The following is an 18,715-nucleotide window of genomic DNA, read 5'->3' as shown; positions in this document are numbered from 1 at the left end:
TTTAAAGCTTCCGAACACCCCACTGCTCACATGCTCCACGAGCTTAAGGTAAAAGCTTGCAAAAGTGGAAGCACCTGATCAGTACTCCGCTTTCAATATATCTGCAAGTGAACCTCCTGCCCTAAACACTTTTTTGGCCATTGCAACCCTAGATGAGTGTGCTCCAAATTTAGACAAATCTATCCCTGCTTCGGACATCACTGCTCTTAGCGATCTTGAAATAGTAGCTGTAGAAACTGCCCTAAAGGGTTTGTTAAAAGAGATCAATAACTGATCCTCACCATCTGGTCTAAAGTCAAGCATGCTTTCTTCATAAACTTTCATGCTATTCGCAACACACAGCTTCTTACAGTCAGTGAAAGAGGGGTAAAAGATGTTTTCAGACATTGTTTTGGTTCTTTTCCATAACTCGAAGTGAACCCCGTATGGAGAATAATTTCTATTACAAATCTCTAATGCCTTAAGATCTGATACTCTTCTAAAAGATATTAGACAGAGTAAAGTTGCCAACTTCATTGATAACTGTCTTCTTGAAACATAAGAATTAATCGGATAAGAGACAAAGAGATCAAAATTAAGGGTTACGTTCCATAACAAATTATACCTAGTCCTAGGACGACGTTTAAGTCTTATTCTTTCCATTACCAAGCATATTTAAAGATCACTACCAATAGCAAAGTCATTCACTAGAGAGTGCCGTGCTGAAATACCTAGCCTGTTACAGTTGTCTGTTGTATAGCACAGGCTTGATTTGAACAAACCTGCAACGAAATTTGCTGTATCTACTTCAGGAGCCTCCACAGGATCCAAATTCCTTTCCAAGCACCAACTACATCTCTTTCTCCATACTCCTGTACATCTCTTACTTGTTCCTGGTGCCCACGACTCGTCCAGTAGACTTTTAGCCTCCCCTGAAAGGCCTGAGTATCTGGTAGATATCCTAATAATACTTCAAACAAGAAGGTTCATGTTTCCTTCTAACACAAGAGGATGCTTTTCCCCTTTCTGTCCTACCAAAAGGCCTGAATTCCCTGGAATAAAACATGGGATTCCAATTGCCAACTCTATTATGCCCGGAAACCACACCTGAGTATTCCAAAATGGATTAACCAAGATGATGCTGTATCGCACCCTCTGTACCATCTGTATTAAAGCAAATGGAGGGAACTCATAACATGTTTCTCCTTTCCAAACTTGAGGCAAAGCCTCCACTTCCAAAGCTTTGGAGTCTGGCCTCCAACTGTAATACAGATCTACCTGAAAAGCCAATCTGCTGGCAAACAGATAGACCTGAAACAGACCCCACGGGTTCTGAATCCTTTTGAAAAACACTGGATTAAGTTTCCAATCATTGGAATCCCTCAAAACACTTGTTCTGATAGCCGGGAATTCACTCTAGTTTCACAGAATCAAGGGGCCCGATTCACAGAACTAACTTAAGACAAAATCCTAAACTTACTACCATTTTGGTATTCACAGAAGGCACTTACTCATTTTGGTATTCACAGAAGGCACTTACTCATTTCGGTATTCACAGAAGTTAGGAGTCCTAACTTTAGGACTCCTAAATGCCTTCTGTGAATACCGAAAGTCTTAAAATTAGGATTTTTCGCAGTTTAGGAGTCCTAAAGTTAGGACTCCTAACTTTACTACTACTAAACTGAGAAAAATCCTAATTTTAAGGCTTTCGGTATTCACAGAAGGCATTTAGGAGTCCTAAACTTAGGAGTCCTAACTTTACTACTACTAAATTGAGAAAAATCCTAATTTTAAGACTTCAGGTATTCACAGAAGGCATTTAGGAGTCCTAAAGTTAGGAGTCCTAACTATACTACTACCAAACTGAGAAAAATCTTAATTTTAAGACTTTCGGTATTCACAGAAGGCATTTAGGAGTCCTAAAGTTAGGACTCCTAACTTCTGTGAATACCGAAATGAGAAAGTGCCTTCTGTGAATACCAAAATGAGTAAGTGTCTTCTGTGAATACCAAAATGGTAGTAAGTTTAGGATTTTGTCTTAAGTTAGTTCTGTGAATCGGGCCCACATACACCAACATAAATACTGAATCTTTTTGGCCAGGTCTGCAAGTAGTTTTGACCTTGCACACCCTAGGCAATTGATCTAAGATACTGCTGTAAAATTGTTCAATCTGATCAATACAACGCTGTTTCTTCAAGTGGATCTGAAGCTCATCAAGGCGTTCAAACCTACCATATTTTTTTAGGAATTGATGTTTAAGGAAAGTTCCTCCTGGGACCACTTCCCTCAAGTTTCTATCTGTCCTAGCTTTTCACCCCAAGCAAAGTTGCTTGCATCTGACTCAACTGTATAATCCGGAACAGTTAGGAACAATTGCCTTGTCATTTAAGCTGCCCAGTTTGCTCCACCACCAAAGAAGTTCCTCCCGAGCTTCCTGAGACAGAGGATTGTGTCTGAGTACTATAGACCTTTCTTAAAACCCAAAGATTTCAGCCTCTGAAGAGCCCTGTAATGAAATGCAGCTGGGGAAACTGCTTGAATGGAAGAAAATAGAAGGCATACCACTCTTGCCAGCCCCTGCAAACTCACTATATTCTTTGAGAGAACATAAGCTACCTCCTTCTTGATCTTGGATAACTTCTTCTGTAGAAGACATATCTGAATCATAATGGTATTGACCTGAAACCCCATGAACTCCAAACTCTGAGTAGGAATCATAGCAGACATCTCCACATTGATAATGAACCCCAGAGCTTCTAAAAGATCTATATTTCCACTTCATGTGCTTCAGCAATTCTCCCTGATCTTGAGACATCAGTAACATGTTGTCTAGGAAAATAACTAAACATACAACTCTCCTTCTCAAGAAGGCAACTACTGGCCGTAGGACTTGGTGAAACACCAAGGGTCTGAATAGAGACTAAAGGGAGACAACAAAACTGATGAAGTATACCTCACCAAATGAACAGCAAATAGTTATACAACTGTGGGGCCATAGGAATTGGGAAGTAGGCATATTTGAGATCCAACTTCACAAACCAGTCTTTCACTTGCAAAATCTCCCTCAAAAATGGATTCCTTCTATCTTGAAGTGTCTGTAAACTAGAAACATGTTCTGTTCTTTCAGGTTTATCACTAGAAGCCAGCCCATGTCCTGTTTCTTTACTAGGAAAACAGTACTTACACAACCCCTCCGTGGGTTGGGCACCTTGCAAATTGCTCCCTTGAGCAACATTCGAACCACCTCTGAATCTACCAGTGCTGATTGCTCCTGTTTTAGGACCCACTCACTTGGTTGATACCTTTGGTAAGATGACTGGCAGAATTATATGTTGAACCCTGTAATGGTTTGTAACACCCAAAATTAGTTTGTTCTGGCTGACCAATTGTCTGTGGAAAAAAGTAACCTTCCTCCTACCATTGATTGGGAAGAACCAATTGGAGGGGAGACTCTTACCTTGATATCCAGCTCTCTCGAATCTGCACCTGCTGCCTCGTGAGTGAATGGCATGATCTTTTTGTGAGAAGAAACTGTTGTTCGCATGGAAGCTCCTTCCGTAACACCGCTGGCCCTGCTGGTAGTATTGTGCTGTCAGCCCTTCCAAGAACCCTATTGTTGAAAATGGGCCTCATGTTCTTTTGTGCTTTACTGAAGGCAGAAAAAGTTGAGACACATTTTCCTAGGGTCTTAAAAAAATTCTCTCCGACGAGAAGAACATTCAGGTCCCCTTGGGTCTCCTTGTTGCCAAATCTCCCAACTCTGGGTTTATTGTCATTAGAATAGCCCTCCTACGCTCGGCAGTTAGTCCAGCATTGTAAGTTCCGAGGAGGCATAAAGCCTGTTGGCTCCAGCCATGGAGAAGCTCCACATCCACAGAGCTCTTAAATTTGGCATCCTCAGCCACATTTTCTGGCCAGTGAACCCAGAGTGTCTAAAACATTATTTTTGCACCGCTTAAGGTAGTGCTCAAAACACTTTCTAAGGTCGACAACTCTGGATCTAAAGTAGGTATCATTCCTGATTTGTTGTCAAGAATCAGCCTGAGACACTCTGCTCTCATTAGATTTTGAGCCTTCTTATCAGGGGACTTGCGAATCCAAAACATAATAAAAAATGTTACATGGTGCATAGTCCATCATCTGACCCTTGGATGTGTGATACAGATAGGATTAAATTCCTCCACACCAAAGGTTTTTTTTATTTGCCTTTGAACTAGATGGCTAGTCCAGGTCCTCATCGGGGAAATCATTATCTAAGGCCTCTAGTGGGTCAAAATCATATTCGTCAGCCTCTTCTTCAAACTTCATTTCAAATAGGTATTACTCATTATCAGTTACAAAACTGTAGTATCTTATGCCATGAAGGTCACTCGTTCTTTTTGTGTTGCGGAGGACACCCGTGCTAATTCCACCAACATGGGTGCTCTAACTAAATGTGCCGATATGAACACCAGGGTCATCTGTAGCACTCAGGCTACACTAAGATTGCTTCATCGCTCTTTTGCAGCGCCCAGGCTGCTCATGGAAAATACTGCAATAGTTATTTGCTTGATCTTTTTTGATGCCTTACCTCATTCTCTAAGTAAGGGGGTTTCCTCCTTTGAATGATTCAAAGAATCCTCCTCAGCAGGAGAAACTCGTTTCTATTTACTCAGAACTGCTTCTACACCTTCTTCAGAGAAGACTTAAACTCCCTCTCAAAAAACCACCTAAACTTATTTTCATTGAGGGGAGGATGAAAAGTTCCCTGCATTTAACTCCCAGACATGATGCATTAATCAAACAGAATTACCATAATAAACACTTTTTTTTCAAGAGTATCAAATAATGCTATAGTCAACTGCCTGTATCAATTGTCTCTTACCAGCTCAGCTGATCGCGACGGTTCACAGCTCGTGCTACTCACATTGCTATGGTAACGCATTGTGCTAAAAGACTTTGAGCCCAAGAAACATGGCTGCTATAAACTGATGATGATGATAGATTCAACCCAGATCTGTGACTGGAGGTGAGTGTTTCAAAAGTTTCAGCACTCCATCCATCATCTACTTGTGTTTGCTTTGTTCACCCTAAGTTGGAAGGGTATGCTCAGACGTGGGTCCTTTGCTCACTTTGCCACTGGATTGAACCTAGCCTGGCTGATGAAGGCTGTTAGCCCGAAACCGGTCCCAGGATGATTGTTTTCGGTCCAGGGAAGACACAGCTTGACAGTTCGGGCTAGACTGTTCCCATATGGCACAGGATCAAGCCTGATTTGCATATAGCTGTGTCTGAACTGGGGTGGCAAAGTGAGCTAAAGAATGATGATGGATTCATCACAGATCTGTGACTGGGGGTGAGTGTTTCAAAAGTTTCAGTACTCCGCCCATCATCTCCTTGTGTTTGCTTTGTTCACCCTAAGTTGGGAGGGTATGCCCAGACATGGGTCCCTTGCTCACTTTGCCACTGGATTCAAGCTAGCCTGGCTGATGTGGGCTGTTAGCCCGAAACCAGTCCCAGGATGCTTGTTTCCAGTCCAGGGAAGACATGGCTTGGCAGTTCGAGCTGGACTGTTCCCATGAGGCACAGGGTCAAGCCTGATTTGTATATAGTGGTGGGTGGCAAAGTGAGCTAAAGAATGAAGATGGATTCAACCCAGATCTTTGACTGGGGGTGAGTGTTTAAAAAGTTTCAGCACTCTGTCCATCATCTTCTTGTGTTTGCTTTGCTAAAAACTTTGGCCAGTTTCTATGTCCTTTAAAGATCACATGTTTTTAATGATATGCAGTAGAGACTGGCAGAATATCAAGCAGTCGCGGGTAACAACCCAGCCCCAGATCATTTGGCTGACTGCCAAAAAAGGGCAAGAGCACTTCTTTTATCTCCAGATTCTGTGATGTTTCTCTAGCCTGTGTGTCTTCGAAAGACATGCAATTTTTATAGAAAGAGGGTAGCAGGAGGCCACGGGTAATACCCCGGGCCCCTGCAACTCTTCCTCTACCTCCTGAATTCTAACTGGAGGGAGGTTTAACTATAGCCTGCACATCCTAGAAGGATGCATGGTTGAAAGAGAAATGTAGAAGAATGTGGCTACAGCACAGGCCTCGGAGCAGTCTGCTGATTGTCAGGAAAAAGCTTAAAGCTGCCAGAGGCAGTGCTAAGATTACCCTCCAAACCAAAGTAGGCAGGCTTAAAAGCAGAAAATACTTCTGAATACCCCTGAAAAATCAAAAATTGGAAGGGCATGAAAAGAACACTACAACACTTACCAGAGAAATCTAAGGTAAGACACAGATTATAATTAGAACAAATACAAGCTAAGCTAAACTAAATCGAGTGAAGGCATACTTAACTGCAGAGGAGAAGCAAATAAAAGAGGAAGGTGCCTAGATACTGTGAAGTTATATGTTGTTTTGAATGTACCTAATGGAATGTTTTTATTCATGATGTAATGAACGTTTAATGGGCTGCATGTTGGGGCAGCAATAAAAGGTTATTGAATAATGATAGCCTCCGGTTTTGTAATGAAATTACCGTCCCAGCAAATCTGGCGGAGGAGAAAAACCTGGAATTGGTGGTTGTTAGAAGCTAACGTGTGGGAATTGGAGTTTCCATTCTAACTCCTGCATTTAATACAGAGATTTCAGCTGCTTTTAGCAGCTCTAGTCTCCATGTGAAAACCAAAAATCGGTATTTATGATGGGCCCAGTAACTTCTGTTACCAGGTCCATTGCAATTTATGTACCACTTTTATTGAAGCCCCAATATTCTGAGATATAGCACTCGTATTTGTCTTCATTTCCAATTCTATTCTGGGTGGGCCCTAATTCTGCTGCCTTGGATCCTGTGGGGAGCACAACCTGGCCAGATTACACAAGTGTATCATTTTTTCTGAAGATCTTCTTCGCGTGAGATCTTAGGTTTGTTATTTACATTACAAGGAAACATTTTAATGATGCCACAGAGAAAAAGGAAGGGTCAATTGTTAGCTCCTTTTCATTTTCTAATGAGATTGAGGCTAACTGAGAGGTGGAAAGGTGTTGTGATGATGCAATATAGCATGCTCCCCTTACCATTATGATATAACACATTCCATTTGATCCCATTGGCAGGGTGTGTCACGCCACTCGCAAGCATTCCACTGTTGTCAGTTGCTGATCAGACGTTAGATTTTATTTTGAATGTCACCATTGGAACCGGTTGTCTCTGGGGCTGTTAAGAAATAAACTTATCTGAACCTTGTCATCATTTCAGAAGCGGCGACGAGTGGATTTTCAGCTCAGATGCTGCTTCGCCGGTGTGGAAGGTCACTCCACGGGTGGTTTTGGAAAGGAGGAGCATTACGGTGTCATGAGGAGAAGTCAGAGGGTCGATCTCCTGGTGTCCAGCCTTGGCAGCTCTAGACACCCTAAGCGCACTGCCTGGATTTAGCCACAGAGATCTGGGCCTAAATCCATCGTTATTTTGGAACCCATGCCATTCCAGTTTGGGCTCAGCCATATGTAAATCAGTCTTGACCCAGCACCCCAAGGAGAACAGTCAAGCCTGAGCTGCCAGGTCAGGTCCTCGCTGGACTGGAAACAAGCATCCTAGGACCTGTTGGAAACAAGCATCCTAGGACCTGGAAAAATGATGGATTTAGGCCCAGATATCTGTACTGGGGTGAATGTATGACATTGTTCTGCATTCTGTCCATCAATTGTTCTTTTTGCATTTGTCACGTCGAGTGGGACAGGTATGCCCGGACGTGGATCGCGTGCTCTCCATGCCACTGGAGTCAAGCTTTCCTGGCTGATGAGGGCTGAAAGCCCAAAACTGGTCCTAGGATGCTTGTTTCCAGTCCAGGGAGGACCTGGCCTGGCAGTTCGGGCTGGACTGTTCCCATTGGGCGCAGGGTCAAGACTGATTGGCATATGGCTGGGTCCAAACTGGAATGGCATGGTGAGCAAAAAAACAATGGATTTAGGCCCAGATCTCTGTACTGGGGTGAATGTATGACATTGTTCTGTCCATCAATTTTTCTTTTTGCATGAGGGTCACCTTGGCATTTCAAAAACCAAACAAAGGATAAAGAATAATTACTGGTGGCCTGGTCTTGACAAATAAATTAAGTTATTAGTGAGAGACTATGTTGCATGCAATGATTCTGCTTAAAACCTTTAGACCTCCACTGAGTCCCATTGAAAGTCCGAGTATGTCTTGTGAGCAAATAGGAGTAGATATAATTGGCCCAGCTGAAGGAACGAACCGTGAGTGTAAGTACATTTTAGTACTTGTTGACCATTTTTCAAAAATTGTTCGCAATGCAGACTGTGCAAATATCATTTTGTTTTTAGACAAAATCTTCATGAGAGAAGGCCTTTCCAAATGTATCATTATGGATAATGGCACAAAATTCATGTCATCATCTGTTGGGGAGTTTTTGAAACGCAATTGCATTCAGCATAATACTACATCTGTCTGTCATCCCGAAGAGAATGGCCTAGTTCAGCGCTTCAACAGAGTGCTCAAAGGAAGCATTCAATTGTCTAGGAGTAGTAATTTGAACTGGGAAAGAGATTTGCAAATTGGTTTGGGCTTACAGGATCACTCCTAGCTTAATTACGGGCAACAGTCCGTTCCTTATGATGAGCGTAAGGCAAGCTTTGAGTAAAGACTTGAGTTAGACGTCTGTTTCCGAACAAGCTGAGGAAAAAAATAGCATTAGCTCAGGAAAGTTACAAGGAGAAGTATGACAAAAAACATGGTGTGAAACATTTGTCGTTCGAGTGTGGTAATTGGGTCAAAGTTTGCTTGGAGAAACAAATCTGAAAAGGTGAGAGCAGATTCACCCATCTTTTGGCCGTGACTCAGTCAAACTGAGCGATGGGAAGGTCTGGCGCGTGAGCAGATTAGCCAAATGTGTGTCCAAAGGAAAATCACGAGACAACACACATCATGGTGCGGATGAAGGTCATAGTGATATTTGGTTACACTTTGATGAAGAAAAAGACGAGTTTCATAAATTACACAACCATCCAAGAAATGTGATGTGTGAAAGAAAGGTTGATGTTGTAGAGGCACCAGCTTCTACTGAATCATCCACTGATGGTATGATTAACCATAATGGTGGTTTTGGTTTATCCATAGGTTTGGAAAATCCAATTGACAGCCAAGGCATTATATCACGGGTTTGAATTTAAAATGTGTTAATTGCTTGGATTGGACACATAATGCATTGGTTCACTCTTGTAATGTACTGGATTGTATGTGTAGTAAATAGTTTGCAATATAGTTTGAAATCATTACATACTGATTTACACATGTGATGCACTGGATCACATGCATAGCCTACTGGTTTGCATGAATACCACACTGTTTTGCAAACGTACAGTACTGTTTGACATGCATAATTGTATCCTTCCATTTAATAACAGATTGGTTGGCAAACACGTTATATACGTTTATATACAAAATAGCCTGTTTTCTACATACCACTTACTGATTTGTGTGTAGGGCATACTGGTTTGTATTTTTGGTATGCCTCTTGCCTACTACGTATTTCCCAGTCACACTGGTTAATGGACAACATAGACCTTGATTGAATGGTTTTACATTGAAGGCTGTGCCTCATGCATTGGTTTGCTCATTCTACACTACGGTTTGACTAAGTAGATTTGATAAGGAGGACACAATGAAAAATGTCACACGATCTCTGCAAGAGCTGTTTCTTTATGTCCTGGGAGAAGTCACTTCCAGTAAAGATGAGACACACCTGCTGTAAGCCTACCATGAGCAATGCCTAATGGCAATATTTGTCTGTGTAATTTCTAAACCTTAGGAATCTGGTCCCTGAATTTCTTGGGATCTAAGCTCTCATTATGAGTGGGCTGAATTAAACTTCCTTTATCCCGGCATTGAATAATACTTTCACCTTTCCCTTTATTTTGAAGGTAAACTCTGTTCTTGCATATTTATTAGGTCACCAGAAGTTCATTCTTTTTCTGAGTCACTGCACTTACCACCATGAGTTGCCAAAGTAATTTAAATAGCTCTCATCTCAGAAGTGGGCATAATTTTCAGAACAACAGGAAGGGTTGTTAATAAATCAAAATAAGCGTGCTCTATCAGTAGGCAAGCTCTCTAGTGGGGAATCTTGAATCACAAGCAATTGTTAATACCAAGCTCCTCCGGCGGTAGTCAATGATTGCTGAATTCCCAGGGTTTCACTAATTCATCTATTTGGATAATTTCAGTGAAAAGTCTCACAATGTCTGCAACAAAGTAGTGACATGCCTGAAAGAAGAAGTTCATTGACACAACGTGCTCCTATAGACATAGGAGGCAAATAGTGTTACAGAGAAATGAATATGAAATTGAAAACTGTTTTTTTTAATTATATCCTAAAATCTGAAGAATTGAAAGTATGAATGCCACATGAACTATAAATCAAACTCTTCAAGCACAAATTCTGTTATGAACACAGATCCAATAATATAATAAGAAAAAACAAAATGTAAGCTCTCATTCTAACTTACAGTGCAGTTATCAAAAGCAGATTTTAATAGTAAATATCTAGAGATTGCAAGTCAGTTTCTAAACACTACAAACAAATTTAATCTAACATAGTAATATCATCTTAAACACAGAACTGCTCTATCAGAGGTTCTTGAATGAGTTGCTACACTTACTTCCCTTCATGAAACGGTAGAGTACCTTTATAAAAAAGTGAAATCGATATGCATGACATCATTTAGACTGTTATTACAATTATGAATAGCCAATTCTTCATCTGATAATTATTGCATCGATAAACTCCGACAATGAGGTGTTCTGAATTAATCAGGTGAGACGTATATATTCTATGAAATGTGGCATAGCCAGTGCTTAATTTGTGCCAGTGCTTTCTGGAGCTCAGCACCGGCACTTAATTTCCAGCACCGGGGCTTATGACTGTCTGCCACATGGTAGGGGTGTCAATTTAGGTATGAGCAACAACTTTTGTTTATAATTTCCATTTCAATTTCCAATTATTAGTATTTGCCCCCACAGCCATTCTTATAGTTTTGGGGGCCTGTAATAGTATGAATGGTCACACTTTTAAGAGTGTGATGATTTGTAGTGTGTTGGTGCTGTCTTTGGCAGTGCTGCCAGGGGCAACGGATGGTGCAAGCTCTAGTGTCCTTCGGCCGAGAGCCCCGGCACTATGTTTTTTACAAATTAAGCACTGGCATAGCATAACTTAATAACCTCAAAACTTCTCTCGTACGAACCTTAATGGGAAAGGAAGCTGGCATATGCCTTTTAGTTTACTAATAGTATTGTCATCACGGCAGGGCAGGAATGTTTCCCACTTCACTTTTAGAGTTTGGCAGATGGGGGTACTCCATCTCAAACATGACAGATATCCCATCCTCTGTATTACAATTTCCATAGGATATAATAGAATCGTAATATGGCAGACAGGATATCCGTCACGTTTGTGATTGAGGAACCCCAGTATCCAAACTCAAAATCAGACCCTAATTCACAGACAGAGGCACAACTAGAGCCACATTTTGGGGGGAGGCTAATAAATTGTTTTTGGGGGGGTTGTCTAATTCTTCCAGCAACAGGCAGAATGGTGATGCAGCGGCTCTAAGAAGGGGTGAAAAAACAACAAATCCACGTTAACAAGTAAATGGTCTTTTAAACACCTGTGAAGTTCTCGGGTGTGTGCCTGGGAAGCTGTCTCAGCCCATGCTGACACACACAACAGTGGGGGGGTTGAAGCCCTTTGAGCCCAATGGCCATTGCGCACCTGTTTACAGATGTAATTCAATGCACTAAGGTGACATGTATCTGCGTGTTCAAGAATTATACTGCTTTTCAATTTTAAGTCAAAATATTTGGAATCAATCCCAGCATCCCTATTTGACCAAATTGTGTGATCCTAGAGAAATACTGTATTATATCTGGCCTCCTCTTTGTTATAGATGAGACCAATAGTGCTCGCCTACAGTCACTCACTTACCAGACACTGTCATGACTCACTGTGCCCCAACATCGCCAGCCTGAATACCTGATTACCTGAATGGTATGGATGAAACAGTGGCTCAAAAAGTCTTTAAATGAAACTGTGGCCAAAGGGCATTAAAGGCTGTTGGAGCATAAGCAATATTGGCTTCTCTGATTATGCCCTTACCCCAACAACTCGTCCCAGTGTCCAGGATCACCACTAAGCTCTGAAGATAACATATGTGTTAACACCACCACACACAGACTCGCTGACTGTTCAGTCCTGGCTGATTCAACTGGTTCCACCATTTTTCTTCACATGCATTTTGACATATTGCAAACCCATCCCAAAGGTATTCGAGTGCTTTAAATGAGCACATTATATTAGATAACATTAATTTGTAGGCAGTCGGAGATTAAATGATTCACCCACAAGTACATACTGTTGCGCCAATGCCGAGGCTCGGAACTACTTAATTCCCAGGTATAATCTGATGTACTAAGGTGACATGCATTTTACAGAAGTACACTTTTTGGAATTTACAAGTCATCCTACCTGGAATCAATCCTGGCTTCCCGGTTTGCCAAAATTGTATGATCCTAGGCAAATACTGTATATAATCAGGCCTCTGCTTTGTTTGTTATTGCATAGGTGAGGTCAACAGGGCTGGTATGGAGACAGTCAAGTATCTGACACCCTTCTGACTGACTCTGCGCCAACATCTCCAGCCTGACTAATTGTGGATGAACCAATGGCTCAAAAAGTTCTTACATGGAACAGTGGCTGAGGGGCATTGAAGGCTGTTGGAACATAAGACTCTCTGCTATATATGCCCTTTCCCCAACACCTAATCCAACTCTCGGGGCCAACTACTAAACTTGAAAGATAACATCTATGTAAATATTCCCCACACATGCACTCATGACTGTTCTGTGGCAGATTAAACCAGTTCCAACTTCCTTCTTCAATGTGGGTGGTGGGCAATGCACATGCTCCTTTCATGTAGCGCAAACCCAAATCGAAAGTATTTGAGCCCTTTACATGAGCACCAGTTACATAACATAAGGTCACATTAATTTTGTAGGCATGAGGAGATTGAATGGGTTTCCCACAATTATAGGCAGTTGAGCTGACACGGAGACTCAGAACTTGGTTCTCCAGTTCCAAACCAGGTCCACCACTAAATTTGAAAGATAACATCTATGTAAACACCATCACGGACAGACTTTTAGATTAATATTATTGTCATCATGGCGGGACAGGAAAGTTTCTCAGTTCAAGTTTAAAAATTGCCAATGAAGCAAAAGGCGGTTTAGTTGAAGGTTATATGAGGAGGACAGTAACACGTATGGAATGCCATTGAAGGAATGGATGAACACTGTAATATTTTTGTCTCTACAGGTACAACTGTCAATGACAAAAAGGGAATATGATGGTTGTTAGAAATGTGGGTCTCTAATTGGCAATGGTTTGCACTTTTGTCCACATAGGGACCCTTTCTTCTAGTCAGGATAAGGGGGGATGCCCTTCTTAAATGCCCCTGCTCAACCTGTTGGTAGCTTGACATGAGCAGTCAGGCTTATCTCAGAGGCAATGTGTAAAGCATTTGCACATAACACATAGTAGCACGGTGAAAACACTACAAAGGACACCACACCAGTTTTAGAAAAATAACCAATATTTATCTGTGCAAACAAGACCAAAATGATAAAAAGTGCAACATACAATAATCAAAATCTGTACTCTGCAAGAGTGACCTTAAAGTCGGCAGCTCAGTCTGGTACTACAGCGGTGCTGAAAACAACCAAATCCAACCGGTTTGGTCAACCGCATCGGTGTGGATCAGCATTGTTGTCAAAAAAACGTGTGAACAGTACCTTTTTGCTCCGGCCGACTGTGTCGGTGTGTTCCGGTGGTGGTGGACATTGAGACAGTGGTGTGAGTGGAGCGGTGCAGTGTGCAGTGCTCTCAGGTAGCTGTGCAGGCAGCAGCTCAGTGGCTGGTGCCCAGCTGTGTCGATGAGACTAGGGCTGTGGCATGAAGCGGGGCAGTTCTCGTTACAGTGCTAATGGTCAAAGTGCAAGCTTCGGCAGCTGCCAAGCATCAGCAGTCGATGGGGCTGGTGACAGTGGGCTGTAGCTGCAGTTTGGGACGGGGCAGTACTTCATGTAGCTTATGAGTGGCACCCCCAGACCACGGTGCAGACCATGGCAGCGATTTCAGCTGGCCACGGCATCGTTATTCAGACCAGGGTGGCAGAGTGAAGCACGGCAGTTCAGAATGCGGTGCCCACAGGTAGTCGTGCAAGCAATGGCTCTGTAGCAGCGATGGTTGTCATCGTTGGTGAGACGAGAATTGTGGTGTGAAGTGAGGCGATGCCCTTTGCAGTGACTTCCAGTCACGGTGTCGCCGGCAGTCTTGGTGATGGCATCAACTTTGTTACATTTTTAATCGCCACAACCTGCTTACTTTTTTATGCATTCGTTCAGTTCTTGGATTACTTAGTACACATTGTTTCCTTTGTAGGATTTACCCCCTGACGAAGGGCTGTGCCCGAAATGCATCGGAGCCTTTGAAATTTCCGTGAATGGATTGATTGATTGTCACGTTTCATGATGAATATACTTAATGATACAGTTAAAGAATGAAACGGATTGAAATTTCATTATCAAAACAAATGATGAATACATTTGGTTTGACCATTCATGAATTGAAATGACAACTTTGAGTGATGTTTTTAGAACTTTTACCACACACCTCTTGATCAGGAGGTGTTACTCACTAGCACGCTAAAATAAGTAATAATCGATTATCAGGTATAAACTGTCTTCAAACTCAGAGTGCGACCACAACCCAATTTGCATCTACGAGTGTTTCTTGATAGACATAATCTAGGGATCACATTACCCAAACAACAGGGAGGTCAATTGCAAAAATGTAGGCATCTTATTGTTTTGCATCATCACACTCATCGTTTACTCGTGGGGGGTTTTCTTAGTGAGAATATATCCTCCCTTTATGGCTTTGAGAGCAATTAATGATGAACAGGATTGATTTTTAACCATACACGGCACTTTACATGGAAAATATATCACACTCATTAATACTTATTGTCCTAATGTTGGTGCCCCAGGCTTCAATAAAATGGCCTGGATTCAAGTATTACAGCTGGTCCATCAGATAGTATTCTGAGATGAAGATTGGTTTCAATACCAAATTGCATACCACGTTGGACAGATCACACACCACAGCTCTCTCATTGACAGCAGCATCCATCGCTCTCAAAGATATAATGGCTTCTCATGGACTCCTAGATATCTCTGAGGGCAGAGACATACTGGGATGTGAGAGGAACATTTACATCCTCCGTGTGCAAAACCCACTTCATGTTCGACTTTTGGCTGTTCACAAGAGATGTGAACGCCTGGGCGCAATCAGTTCAAGATGTGGCTAGTACTCTCTTTGACCACTCAGGGGTTCTGCTCGGCATGTCCTGCAAGGCATTTACATGAGCACTGCCATCAGGGGCACTATTAGATAAAAGTGTTTTGCGATGAAATAAAAAACTAAGGGGTATATTCACAAGAATGTGTGATAACTACCGCAAGAGTAGCCTAACGCAACTCTCAACATCCCAGCCCATCGCGGGAAAAGTACGCCTTGCCAACCAAGTATTCACACGGCTGCGGTAGCATGCGATAGTCACCAGATAACGCATCAAATGTCAGCGTGAAAATCGACGCCACACCGCAAAAATATGAAACGCTAATGCAAAAAATCAGGCGATAAGGCCAATCGCGGTGCAAAAATCACTGAAAACAAGCCACAGACCTGCAAACACCACACGTCTGAAGGGAAAATGCACAATAAAAGAAAGAAAAAAAAAACAAAATCAATTCAAACTGTGTAGCAACATGGATGCACCCGGACCGAGTGCAGAGGACAAGCCGAACTCCACAAGCCCCACGGAGGTCCAGCCAGGAACCACGGGTCCGGGGAAGGGCAAGGAGAAGAGGAAGAGGAAGACGGGGTTCAGTCCGCAGGAAGACCGGATCATCGTCACGGAGGTGATAGAACACCATCAACAACAGTTTGGCACCTCCACTACGGCACTGGCAAGCCAAACTGAAATATAGCAGGCCATCATCACCAACGTCAATGCAGTTGGAGTGTCGAGGAGGTCACTTGAGGAGGTCAAGAGGCGCTGGCATGAAGTGCACAGCCAAACCAAGGAGAAGCTCTCCGCTAACAAGGAGGCAGCAAGGGCAACTGGAGGTGGGCAACTGGAGGTGGGAGGCCTGTGGCACAGGAGGAGCTGGATGAGCTGGAGGAAATGGTGGCCACAGTCAGCAGTGTGGAGACAGTGGCAGGACAGGACACTGCTGGCCAATTACACAGCAATCCTGCTGCGGACTGCACTCCCCCTCTTCCTAATCACTTTTCAATCCTCAAAGGACTCTTGTTGGCCCACCACTGGGCTTCCATGTGATGTGGGCTTGGATGGCCATGTACAGCTCCAGCTCCGTCAATCACCTGAATGTGAATAAAACATTCTAAATCACACAGATGTGTCATTACTGTGTGGCTGGATGTAGGGACAATGATTGCACAGGAAGGTACACCCTGGTAACTGACATCTATGCGCATGTGTATCCCTGAGAGACATGGCCACTTGGATGACTGTGAAGGTGAGTACTAGCTGTGTCCCCATTCCAAATCAAAAACAATCTCACAACCACAACGTAGGCACACGTCCATGTGTTGAATAGGGCTGTGTGTAGGAATGGCCATATCGATGGCAGGACAGGAATGGTGTCCTACATCACATGTGATGACAGAACTTCACATCACATACCTACTTACACACATCTGTTGGACACATGCTGTTATGATATATAACATTGCTCCACATGGTCAGAGGTTTGACACCATACTCACATTGCTGAAGTCACGTACGTGCACATCTCGGCCAGCACCTATCCCAAAACAATGTCTGACTCACAGAGGTGGAGCTTGCAAAAGGGACACACCCCCATTGCACATGCGTCAGTCGGTTTCTCCCTGTGTATGGACGATGCTCATTGTGGCACACGAGTGGACAAACTAATCAACACACCTCACATTTAGACACCAGTGGAGTGGCAATAACTTTATTGGCATGTGCGTGTCAGTACGGATGAGGCTACGGCCAAAACAGGCAGGGACATGCTTGAGACACTTACACGCAGCATGGGTACATGTTGAGCATCAGGAAATGGTGGGCCAAAATGGACAACAGTCGTTACGGATGGCAACGGTCTCAGACCACCTTGCCTTGCTGGATGAGTCATGTGTTGTTTGGCGTCTGCCCATTGCCCCATGTGGGGGGGCATGACTCAATGCCCATGGGATCTGCATAGTGCTCTGCCACCGGAGTGAACCGATTGCCTGCTCTGCTGACAGTGATCAGGTGAAAGGGTCTGACAGGTTCACATGTCATGCTACATTGCAATGTGTGTGCTCACCCCCCAGCAGTGTGTCCGAATTGGCAACGTTGCCAAACGATGCTGTGTTGCTCCGATCATGGACCTGCCTCACCTTGCGCAGGTGTGTGTACACACGCCTAGTTCCACGAACATGCATCCAGAGTCCTGACCAAGGCATACGTGTCCTCTGTTGTGATGGGATATGTGTGCAATCCCCACGATGCAACACGTTTTCGGGACCTGTGCTGTGGGTAGCAATCGGATGTGGCTGCAGGAACGTAGTTACTCGTTCATGAATGCCCGTGCAGCTTCATGTGCAATGTGTTCCAATAGTACGTTGTTGTTGTTTTCAAGGAACACCCGGGTGAGTCAGTCCATTAACTGGTCCGAGCAGGTGTGCTCAGCCCACGCCGTTTCACCAATCCGCAACACAGCCCAATAGGGGAGCGCCTCGATGTGGTCACTGCACACGAAGACTTGTGCAATCTCCCATGCACAACTGCCAATACATAAGCAGGATGTCAAGGCATCCCATGCACGGCTGTCTCGGTTACACTCCTGTTCATGATCCAACAGGGGCCACAGACACAAGTCATAGTCCAATTCATCTACAGTTGTGTTGGATAGGCAGACATCCATGGGACACCCGAATGTGCATGTTTGGCAGTGGAACCAGGGCTGGACGCAGGTGACGTAGGCAATGCGGAAGCTCAGCCTGTAACTGATCCGCAGCACTGCCAGTGCCAGCGTGCCCAGTAAATGCAGCATGCGTGCACGGTACTGTTCCACGGGACGGGGGTTGTGCATGTGCCCGGTATGGCCTGCCATTGCGTTGGTGCGTCTCGTGGAACCGGCACTCTTCTGACCTGCGGCAGTTGTGTGGAGGATATGCTACAGCTCTGAGCAATGATTTGAAGGTGTGTGCAACGTTGGGGAGAACGGGTTGCTGTTTTCGTGAGTGCCAAGGTCATACCATGTGGGGGTACCTCGGGCAGGGGCTTCTGTGTGTGGGGTGTGGATAAGTCAGATAGTCCATTTGCGCAATGTGTGGTGTGGGAGTCGTCCCATACTGCCATGGCGTCCCTCTAAGGGTGTTGCAGCCGTGTTCCAGACCAAGGTCAAAGGTGCAGGTATCCTCCCGCCTTCAGCATTGGGACAATGGAGCTTTCACCCCTGATGTTTGTCTGACTACTACTTGCGTTTTCGGAATGTGATGTGGCTTTGGTGCTGGATTGGGACACGGCCCTGGTCTCATAGTGTACGGATGGCGATACACACGCACATGTTGGCATTTGGAGCCAGGTGCCCGGGAGG

This window comes from Triturus cristatus, chromosome 6, assembly GCF_964204655.1.
Source record: "Triturus cristatus chromosome 6, aTriCri1.1, whole genome shotgun sequence".
In the NCBI taxonomy this organism is placed as follows: domain Eukaryota; kingdom Metazoa; phylum Chordata; class Amphibia; order Caudata; family Salamandridae; genus Triturus; species Triturus cristatus.
The sequence above is the reverse complement of the archived record's forward strand: the minus strand, read 5'-3'. Positions refer to the sequence as shown.